This window comes from Halyomorpha halys, unplaced genomic scaffold, assembly GCF_000696795.3.
Source record: "Halyomorpha halys isolate HHAL.00 unplaced genomic scaffold, Hhal_1.1 Scaffold2.1, whole genome shotgun sequence".
NCBI classification, from domain to species: Eukaryota; Metazoa; Arthropoda; class Insecta; order Hemiptera; family Pentatomidae; genus Halyomorpha; species Halyomorpha halys.
In genome coordinates, this window is record NW_027111560.1 from 1,800,122 (window position 1) to 1,810,712 (window position 10,591).

Genomic DNA, 10,591 nt, shown 5'->3' on the forward strand with positions numbered 1-10,591 from the left:
CGCAAGCTCAACTAAGATACTACTTTATTCTTCTGTATAATCCTATATATATACCTTCTGGCTTGTTTACATGGGGAGTTTAGGTATTAAGACTCATAATACCTATACTCTGTTTATAACTTATATATAATACAATACATTATATATATATACAAATTTACATGATATCTTCGTTTGCCGTATGACATATAAGATGAGCAAAAACATGGTCCGTTGAAGGCGGTTATACATTGGTAGTATTGGTAGCATGATAGTTAAAAAAAAAATCCCATTTCTTGTAAGCCCCCCACAAGAAATGGGATTTTTTTTTTTACAACCCACCACGATAGCCGAGCGTTCTAAACCCTAAAACCCCCGGGGTGCAACGGTCCTATATTACCTTTGAAATATTTGTTTAAAATGCGAACAGTAAACTTAAGATAGTTTGATCGAACAATGTTTAAAAATCGCCTGAAATTGGAAAACGGCGTTTTTTAAAGATTGCGGGCCTTAGTGGTGCGTGTCCGGCCGGGAACGATTGCCTTTTCTATGTGTTATGATCTCCTCTTGTGACATGTCGTACATGAACCAACCTACTCGCTATAATTGTCTGTATGAAACGTAATATAAGAAAGGCTACCACGGAGGGCGCCAGAGGAGGGTTTCACTCCGTTTTTCAATTTCAGGCGCTTTTTAAATATTGCTAGATGATGTTTTGATTTGATTTCGTAAAAAATAATCATTTTCATGACCACGACTGTTTCTATCAACAGTGTCATGACGTGTTAATTTCTATTGAAAACGTTTTAAGATGAGAAGATAGTTGAACGTGGATAACATATATGAGAAGATGGAGGGAAGCGGAAAGTGAAGGACACAAATAAGTAAAAACTTATTTATTTGTGCCAACGTTTCGGCCTGAATTTCAGGTCTTCATCTGGGCTAAAAACTAGATAACAACTATAATGAATAAAAGGAAATGCAGAATAACTTGTAATATAAGTAGATAGCAGATAATTATTAATTAATAACTATAATTAATTGGGTAGTATTAGAGAAAATTAATAGTGTCATATTATAAAAACTGTCTGGAAATTATTCATATTAAAATTAAGTATGAGAAAAGAAAAAAAAATTAATTACAATAAAGATGAAGATATGAAAATAAACTAGGTAAATGCGTAACCTCTGTAAAGTCAAGTAAATTTGATACAAGATCATAATGGAGTGATACAGGCATGTAGAGAAACTAACCATTGGTAGCATTCTAATAGCATTGCTAATAGTATTAGAAGATCTCGAGGCCATCTTCTTTTAAGGCGCCTTGGAGGATATAACGAATGGAAGAGGAAGCTAGGATAGAAACTAGTGGGTTTGGGTAGTTAGTGAGTTTATTATAGAAGGATTACTATCTGGTCTTTAATTTAAAAGTATTTTTTTCATTTCCTTAACATCAAAATTAGGTAAACTAGTTTATTTAGTCTTTCATTTAAAGTTTTAAATAAACATATTATTTTAATGGTATATTCTGGTGATTTTTGTTATTGTTATGTTTGCTATTCATCCTCCCCCTAGAAGGGCATAGAACATTTATTTTTTAAAGATGGGTCCAAAAATTAAAATTATGGTAGATTTTTGACTGAAGGTGAATTGTAGGACCGATGGAGGAAATTTATCAAAATCGATGATTTTTTTTCTTTCGTGAACTTGAAATTTTGAGTTTTCTGATATTTTTTACAGTTTCCCGAAAGCTTGAAAATTGGTAATCCCTTTCCTAGCAGCAGCTAACACTTAAATTTTTATTTTTCTATTTTTAATAGAAGGATTTTAAAGTAAGCGGAATCGTATTTATATTTCTTCTTCGTGTGACATATCAGCCTCCGTCCTTGTGATTTGTCATTTGAATACTCTTTTGGCAACGACTTCCACCTGTCAGCTTCAGTTCCGTCCTTTACGATTCTTTGATTCGTCTTAACATTTATTTCAGCCGTGCAATAGCGTGAATTTGTTTTTGCTGTTGTAGTCTAGGTGCGAAAGCAAAACATGTTCATTTTTTATAATAAATCTTGAATGAACCTGGACGTGTTAATTAGGAATTGTATGTAATAATTATAATAAAATTTAATAATGTCTATAATTGAAACAAATTGTCTATGTTTTATAATAATAGGTGTATTGTAACATGGTAAAAAAAAAAAAAATCATAAATTCATAGAAATCGGAAAGTTTTTATATTATTTTGTATATATGTATATATAGTTGACCGTAAAAATTGATATATAAGAAGATGGTCAGGGTTGCGATCAAAAGAGAAACAAAAATAGTTTACAACTATTTATTTTCCGACGTTTCGCCCCACTTAGCAGGGCTAAATACAAAATGATACAATGATAAGAATAAAAATACAAAGATAAGATACAATGATAAGAATAAAAACAAGTAATAATGGCAAGAGTAAAATGTCTTTATAAAAATACGTAAAATATTAAGCTAAAAAAGTACAGGAATGCACATAAAACAATACGGGGAAGGAAAAAAAATATATAGAGACAAAATAAACGTCATGAAAGAATAATAAAAAAAAAAATTATATAACATGATAATAAATGAGCAAAGAACAATTCAGGATAACCTACCTGTTCAAAGCAATCGGTTGAACAGAAAGAAACAATGAAGCGGAAGCGTGGAGGAGTGGGGAGGAGGTAGCCAGCAAACCGTTTAACGGCTTTATTTAGATTTCAAATACGTAAATAAATAGGTTGTCGTGACTTGTTCTTTGCTCATTTATTCTCATTTTATATCATTATAATTATTTATTTTTTTAATTTTTATTATTCTTTTATGACGATTATTTTATCTCTATAATTTTTTTTTTCTTTCCCCGATTTATTTTTGTTTTATGTGCATTCCTGTACTTTTTTAGCTTTATATTTTACGTATTTTTATAAAAAAAATTTACTCTTGCCATTGTTACTTGTTTTTATTGTATCTTATCTTTGTATTTTTATTCTTATCATTGTATCTTATCTTTGTATTTTTATTCTTATCATTGTATCTTATCTTTGTATTTTTATTCTTATCATTGTATCTTTTTAGCCCTGATGAGGCCCTACAGCTGAAAATAGAGCTTTTTCTTGTTTACTTAGGAAAAGAGTTGAATGAGATATATAAGATTAAATTAATAAATTCAATAACTAAACCCAAAACAGTTTATTTACACTTTGATTTATCAAAAGATCAATTTAACCATATGACGCAATTTTTGATTAATCAATAACTAAATGAATTCCTTTGGTTTTATTATATATAAATGATTGACCGTATTTTTTATTTATTATTTTTATAAAAAAAAAAATTGTTAAAAACTATTTATTTGCCAACGTTGTGGCCCACTTTCCAGGGTTTCATTAGAGCTATAAAAGATACAAAACAACTAAAAATATGTTGACAATGTAGGATAATAAAAAGAAGAAGTAAACTGAGGTGAGATTAAAAATTATGTTTATATAAGTGAAAAAAAAAGTATAAAAATGAACAAAAAAAGATATAAAAGTAAAATGTACAATCACTAGTTTCTAACCTTGCTTCCTCTTCCATTCCTGACAATCCTCCGAGGCGCCTGAAAAGAAGATGGCTACGAGACCTGCTAATGTAAAAACGCCATTAGAGTGCTACCAATGGGTATTTGTTCTACACGCCTGTATCACTCTATTATAACTTACACTAAATTTCCTAAATGTATAATTTTGCACAGATGTAAATTTCAATAAAGATATATTAAAAAAAAATACGCACAGTAATAAGTATATATATAAGAAATAGTATAGACTATTAGATTTAAAATGAACAGGAGACTTAAAAATAGAAAATAAGATATAAAAGCCGCTATTTTAGCCCGGAACAAGTTCATAAGACAATTACAAGCACTATAATTGATGCAAAAAAATAGCCATATTTTGTGATTTACAACTTTTATTATTAATATGTATATTTATGTATAGTTAATGTCTATATTTTTCACAAAACAATTTTGTCACATCTTAAAAGTCTATGAAAAAACAGATTTCGGTTCTTCTATAATTTTTATTTCACCGTGTTTTTGCATACTGATTTTTCAAAAATACACAGAATTTATTTAAACAATTTTTTCCTTATTATTGCGTTGTGATAATCCATTCAAAATTCTCATTATACAACTACTTTCCCTGAACTATTGCCATTATATCTTCAAAATACATATTTTTATAGGTTCCTGATAACAATTTATCGGAGATAATACAGAAAATTCGTACAAGCAAGGAAGGAACCATTCGTTATAACAAAAAAGTAAACTCTTTACTAATAGAATTCTCATCGTTTTCTATTAACATTAATTTTCCATTTACGTCGCTAATGTGTTGGGTGCTTAGGAACCAAATGATGGTGATTAATCGGTTATATTTGAAGGTTAGGTACCTCATGTGAAAAAGAGAAGAGAAGGAAAAAAAGGAAAGAGCAATTGATAAAGGGACAAAGGATAAAAAATACAGGAAAAAATATTGGTGCATAGTTTTAAACAAATAATAAAAACAACATATTATGATATGTATAAAACGATAGGAAGTATATTAGGATGTTAAATGAAAAATAATTTATTATTCTTTAGAACAATTATAAGGTAATTTTAATTTTACAACATATATTAGCCAAAAATGCTTAATTATAACTATTATTAAAATTGTATATAAATAATTTTAGATACAGAGATATAAAAAATAATTAAAAAACTAACTGACTGAATACATAAAAACAAAACAAAAAGGTAGTTACGTCTGTATTATTATAATATCAGATTAGATTGGTGAAGTACAAGGTAGTTAAATATAAGGGCTTTAAACGAGGGAAGGGTTGGTACATGGCGTATGTTAGAGGGAATGGAGTTCCAGAGATATGCAACTTGGGTGAAAAATGATTTATCAAACGCAGCAGTTCGGTGAGGTGGAGGTAAGATGTAGGATAGTACGGGATTGGATTAAAATTAGAATTTCAGGTTTTCTACGATATAGGAGGGGCGTTGAGTACAAATTACTTGGAATAGAAAGAAAGCTTGGAACAGAAGGATGGATAGAGCCACTTCAGCTCGGCGTAATACTGGGTTATGTGCGTATCTCTGCTTTACCGAAAATAAATTACGACCCATTTGTAGATTTCAAAGCAGCCTATGATACCGTAGACAAAAACTGTCTTTGAAAGATCATGACTGAGATGGAAATCCCGGGGAAGTTGGTAAGAGTGATAAAACAAAAGCGTGTACGAATAATCTTAAATGCAGAGTTCTGATACAAGAAGAAGTATCCGAACCCTTTAAAGTAAAAAGCAGGTCTGAGAAAAGGAGATGGACTCACACCAATGCTGTTCAACCTAGCTCTAGAAAAAGTGATTAGAAGAACATAACGCGAAAATTGTGGGGTGCACGTAGGAATAAAATATGAAGATAAGATAAAACAAAGTATATGATTGTAAGTCTAAAAACGAACCAATACTTAATAAATTCTTATCTATATTCTGAAATCATTAGAAATTATGAGACCAGTGCCTAAATCACTTCAACAATTAATAATTTGTCAAAAATTCGAAATGGTAAAATTGATTACATGTTCGCTCGTTGATAGCGGCTAAGACTCATTCCCATTTTGTATATAGCATTTTTTTTCCTCGTACAAATTTCATCCAAACAATGTTCCTTAATTATATTTATTTTCAGGAATCTGAATAGGTAATTTATAAATTTAATAATAATATGTAAATGTCAAAAATCGCTTGAAATAAAAATAATTATTAAATTGTAAAAACTGTTTTTAGGCAAACATTTTTTTAAAACAGCAATAATGAAAGGTAAGGAAATAAGCTGGTTAATAAAAAAATAGGACTTATATTCATTTAGGAATATATAAAAATTATTTTTAATCTTTTTTTTTTTTTTTTGAAATTGATAGATTTATTTATTGATAGATATTACAATCTGCCACACAGTTGTGGGCAATAGGTAATATTTTTAATCTTAAATGACAAAAGTCCACAAATTAATAAGGGTAGAAAAAATTATAAACAATTACTAAGATATTTTGGCTCAATCTCAAGAAACTTTTTACATTTGTAAATGGTCATAAGTGAAGTGATGTATATATATATATATTCAAATATTGGATTGTTGTATGTAAATATTTAAAAGATTTTTATTAAGGTGGAATACAACTTAGTTGATTTTAACTATATGATAATTGTAAACTGTTGATTGGAAATATTTTTATTTCTAGAAGTGGATAATGGGCAGAGGAGCCCGAAACGTTACTCAAATGAAAAAAAGTGAAACAAGGATACAAATTGATTTCTAAAAATAAATATATATATTTTTTAATAATTTATTTATTGTTATTTACAACTATATACACATCAAGTAAATTTGCTGTAAGTGATATTAAGACATGATACAACACATGTGGAGAATCTACCCATTGATAGAACTCCAAAACACTTCTAAAGGAGAAGATCTCGAGGTCATCTTCTTTTCAGACGCCTAGGAGGATTATCAGGTAGTGAAGGAGAAGCAGGTTAGAACCGAGTTGGTTTGGGTGGTTGGGAAGTTTATTATGGAAGGATTGGTATCTGGTTCTGGCCAAATCGGCAACATAGGGGGCATTGAGGTCCTGATGGATGATTTGATTTGTGACAAAGTAAGGAGCATTAAGGATTTTACGAAGGATTGGATTCGAGAGGAATTAGATGGTTTAGTGGAGCCCCATAGCTCAATTCCGTTTGTCCAGATTGCCCTTATAATAGTCATGTAGATCAGTCTTTTGTAATGGATTGGAAGTTTGGACCGTTTGTCTAGTAAATGTTGTAATAGTCGGAATCGACGAGCAGTTTCCTGTCTTTTCAGTCTTGTATGAGGATTCCATGTCAGTCGTTTGTCCAGATTTAGTCCTAAGTAACGGATCTGCTCGACAGGAATAAGTGTGGTATTGGAAATAAATATAATAACTTTTTAGCAAATAAACTCTTTGGAATTTAATTGTATTAGTTCAACTAATTATTATATATTTAAATATCCCTTTAATTTTTTGTATTGTTTGTATTTAAATTGTTTTATATTTTATAGAAAATTTCATTTGTAAACAGTCTCATGGATATTGTATTGAAAAGGTATTTCTTGATTGACGTTTGAAATTGAATTTCATGTTTGTAGACCAAATAAATTCTTAATCACTACTTGAAACTCTTAGTAATTAAACTATAAATTGAGGTAGAATATGGGGACATAACATTCATTTCCTGTTTTCTATTTCTTTACCCGGACGACCTCCTGGAACAACTAATTGCGAGGTTGGAATGCGTGAGTGTGGGCAATTATAGTGGAAACGGAAATCTAGAATTGGTAAAAAAATCATTAGATGATGATAATGTGTATTTAAATTTTTGTTTTCGATTTTTGATTATCATATCATTTGTACTATACTAAAATAGAGAGTCAATCATTCGGACAAGCAAGTTTATGACCTTTAACTTCGTAGAAATAGTAGCTTTCATGATATTTGCTAAAATAAATTGATTTATAGTTGTTGAGACAATAAATTTGATTTATGAAAAACTTTATTTCAGAAACCATTGGACGTACTGATGTCTGCCTGCGCTCACATTAAAGCTAATTAAATTTACTACAATATAGTTAATTATGTTTATCTTTGTAGGAGTAGTAGTTTTTAATGATATTTGACAAAATAAATTCACAAAATGTTAATTTCTAGTTGTTCGTATAAAATGTTGGATTTTTGAAAAAATATCTCTCTAGATCCATAAGACGCACATATGTTTGCTAGCACTCAAAATAAAGGAAATTTAACTTACTATAAAGTACTTTATGACACTTGTCTTCGTAGATGTAGTAGTTTTTATGATATTCACATATGAATATAAATTTGGCTAATGAAAATTTGTCCGAACAACTATAAATCAATTCATTTTTGCGAATCATGTAAACTATTACTCCTACGAAGATAAACATCATAAACTACTTTATAATACATTAAACTAGCTTTAATTTGAGTGCTAATAGACATCTGTACGTCAAATTGTTTTTGAGATGTAAATTTTTCAAAATAAATCCACTAACTACTGATCTTTCAGTACGTCCCGTACGTATTTTTATGAAATGTTGCTTTTTAAAAAGCTATATAAACTATTTAAAACTATTTAACGTAAATAACTCTATTAGGGCTCATATTTTAGCAAATTTGATCTTCTTTAAATGACGTTCTCTTAGGTTTTCTTGTGTTGTTCCTAATTTTTAAGATATAGAGCTCCGAATGAAAAATTATTTTTTTTGTATCGCTTTGAAACAGCCGCCATTTTTTATTCCCCCTACCTATACTTGGCAGACTCATCAATTTTGACTAGTAATAATACATAGTTTTCATTAAAGTAATAAAAAAGTGGTGTGAAATAACTGCCTTTTTTCTCCTCTTGGGCTCTTGTACTATTTCAACTTGCCACCTCCCACGTGACCTTCGACCACCGCGACAAAGATGTTATGTTAGAAGCAACTTAGGACCGATAAGAGTTAATGTATTTTTTAAAGCAAATATACGCCGGACCAGGGGAATCATTAGCCGTATAGATATTACAATATACAATTAGCACTCAAATTAAAGCTAGTGTAATATGATAATAATGAGTTTACAACAGCTATATTCGTAGAAGTAGTAATTGCTATATTTGCCCAAATAAATGTACAAAATGTTGATTTCTAGTTGTTTGGATTAAAGTTTTGATACATGAATAAACATATCTCAGTAGCCATTTGACGTAGAGATGTCTGCCATCATTAAAACTTGTTTTACGTACTACAAAGTAGTTTATTACACTTATCTTCATAGAAGTTCTATTTTTTATCATATTTTCTAAAATAAATTGATTTCTAGTTATTATGAGAGATAGTTGACCGTGGATGATAAATGAGGAGAAGATGGTTGGGGGTGCGGTCAATGAAACACAAATAAGTATGACTAACTTATTTTAATGTGCCGACGTTTCGGCTTAAAAACGTAACGGCTTTTTTAGTTCTAAGTTTGAACACTTTTGCGCTGCGACCATTAGGCGCGCAACCTTTCAGCGAACAGGTTGGTTTTCATTCTTCTTTTCTGTTTTCTTTCCCCTTTCTTTATTTTACTCTTTCCCCTTATTTTACTTTTATCTTATTTTACTCTTTCCCCTTATTTTCTCCACTTTTACCCATTTTCCTTGCCCGCGTTATAAGTTTTGTACACTATACTTATAATTTGCCTCTTTATCATCTATTATTGTTACATATATTTTCTTCCTCTCAATTTTCATTTTCTTTTCATATTTAAATTTTAAATTAATAATAACTAATATGTTCATACTTCTTTGCATTATATAACTTTTAATTTTATTTCATTTCCTTAAGTAAGTTATTTTACCCGCTTTTTCAATTACCTATGTCTACATTTTATTTCCCGCTTCTCTCATCACTTCATTTTATTAATTCTATTTTGTAAAACTATTCATTGTATGTGTAAAATTATTTTGTTTATACTTTCTTTTATATTTTTTATTTTTCTATACTTACTGTGGTTGTTATCTTGTTTTGTTTTTAGCCCTGAAGAAGGCTAGAAACTCTAGCCGAAACGTCGGCACATTAAAATAAGTTAGTCATACTTATTTGTGTTTCATTGACCGCACCCCCAACCATCTTCTCCTCATTCATAAATTGATTTCTAGTTATTCAGACTAAATTTTAGATGAAAAATCCATATCCATGGAATCCATCCATGTGAAAATCATGAAAATTGCTACTTCTATGACGATAAATGTAATAAACTACTTTATAGTAGATTAAATTAGCTTCAATTTGAGTGTTGGTAGACATCTGTACGGCTAATGGTTCCTGAGTTAATTTTAAATAATACAAAATTAATTTTAAAAGTACAGATTTTTCGTTTTTTTGTTATGAAATATTACTTTTTAAAAAAACTATACCTCCAAAATTATTCATATAATTTAAAATAGCTTAATTTTGGCTCATATTTTAGAAAATTTACTCTACTTTAAATGATGTTATATTACGTTTTCTGGTGTTGTAGTTTTAAAGATATGGTGCTGTAAATCAAAAATTGGTGTTTTTTTAACGTTTTGATTCAGCCGGCATTTTTTTTTATTCCCCCTAACTATACTTGGCAAACTCATCAATTTTTGGCTAGTGATTATATATAGTTTTCGTTAAAGCAATCGAAAATTGGGGTAAAATAACTGACTTTTTTCTCCCCTTAGTCTCTTGTACTATAGTCATTTCATTGGAAGTGACCAATTCAAAAAGTTGATTAACTTAAGTTTATATAGATAATAATGAGATTTAATTAGTAGCTGAAAATATTTTTGGGCCGCCCGTAGCTCAGTGGTTAAGACACAGTCTTACCAATTTGATGTCTATTGGCGGTGCCGGTTCGAATCCGGCCTGGGACGTTGACTTTTTTCATTGAGTGGCGGTCCCACAAAATGAAGATCTTTGACCCCCAAACATGGTTAGGCAGTATAGGACCCCAATGGGTGTCTTGGT

General features: G+C 29.8%; 1 protein-coding gene across 6 annotated transcripts in view; it reads left to right on the forward strand.

Annotated features, from left to right (window-relative positions):
- snu (snustorr) overlaps positions 1 to 10,591 on the forward strand; it is a 524,182-nt gene that overhangs the window by 220,675 nt on the left and 292,916 nt on the right. The gene's annotated exons all lie outside the window — the stretch shown is intronic.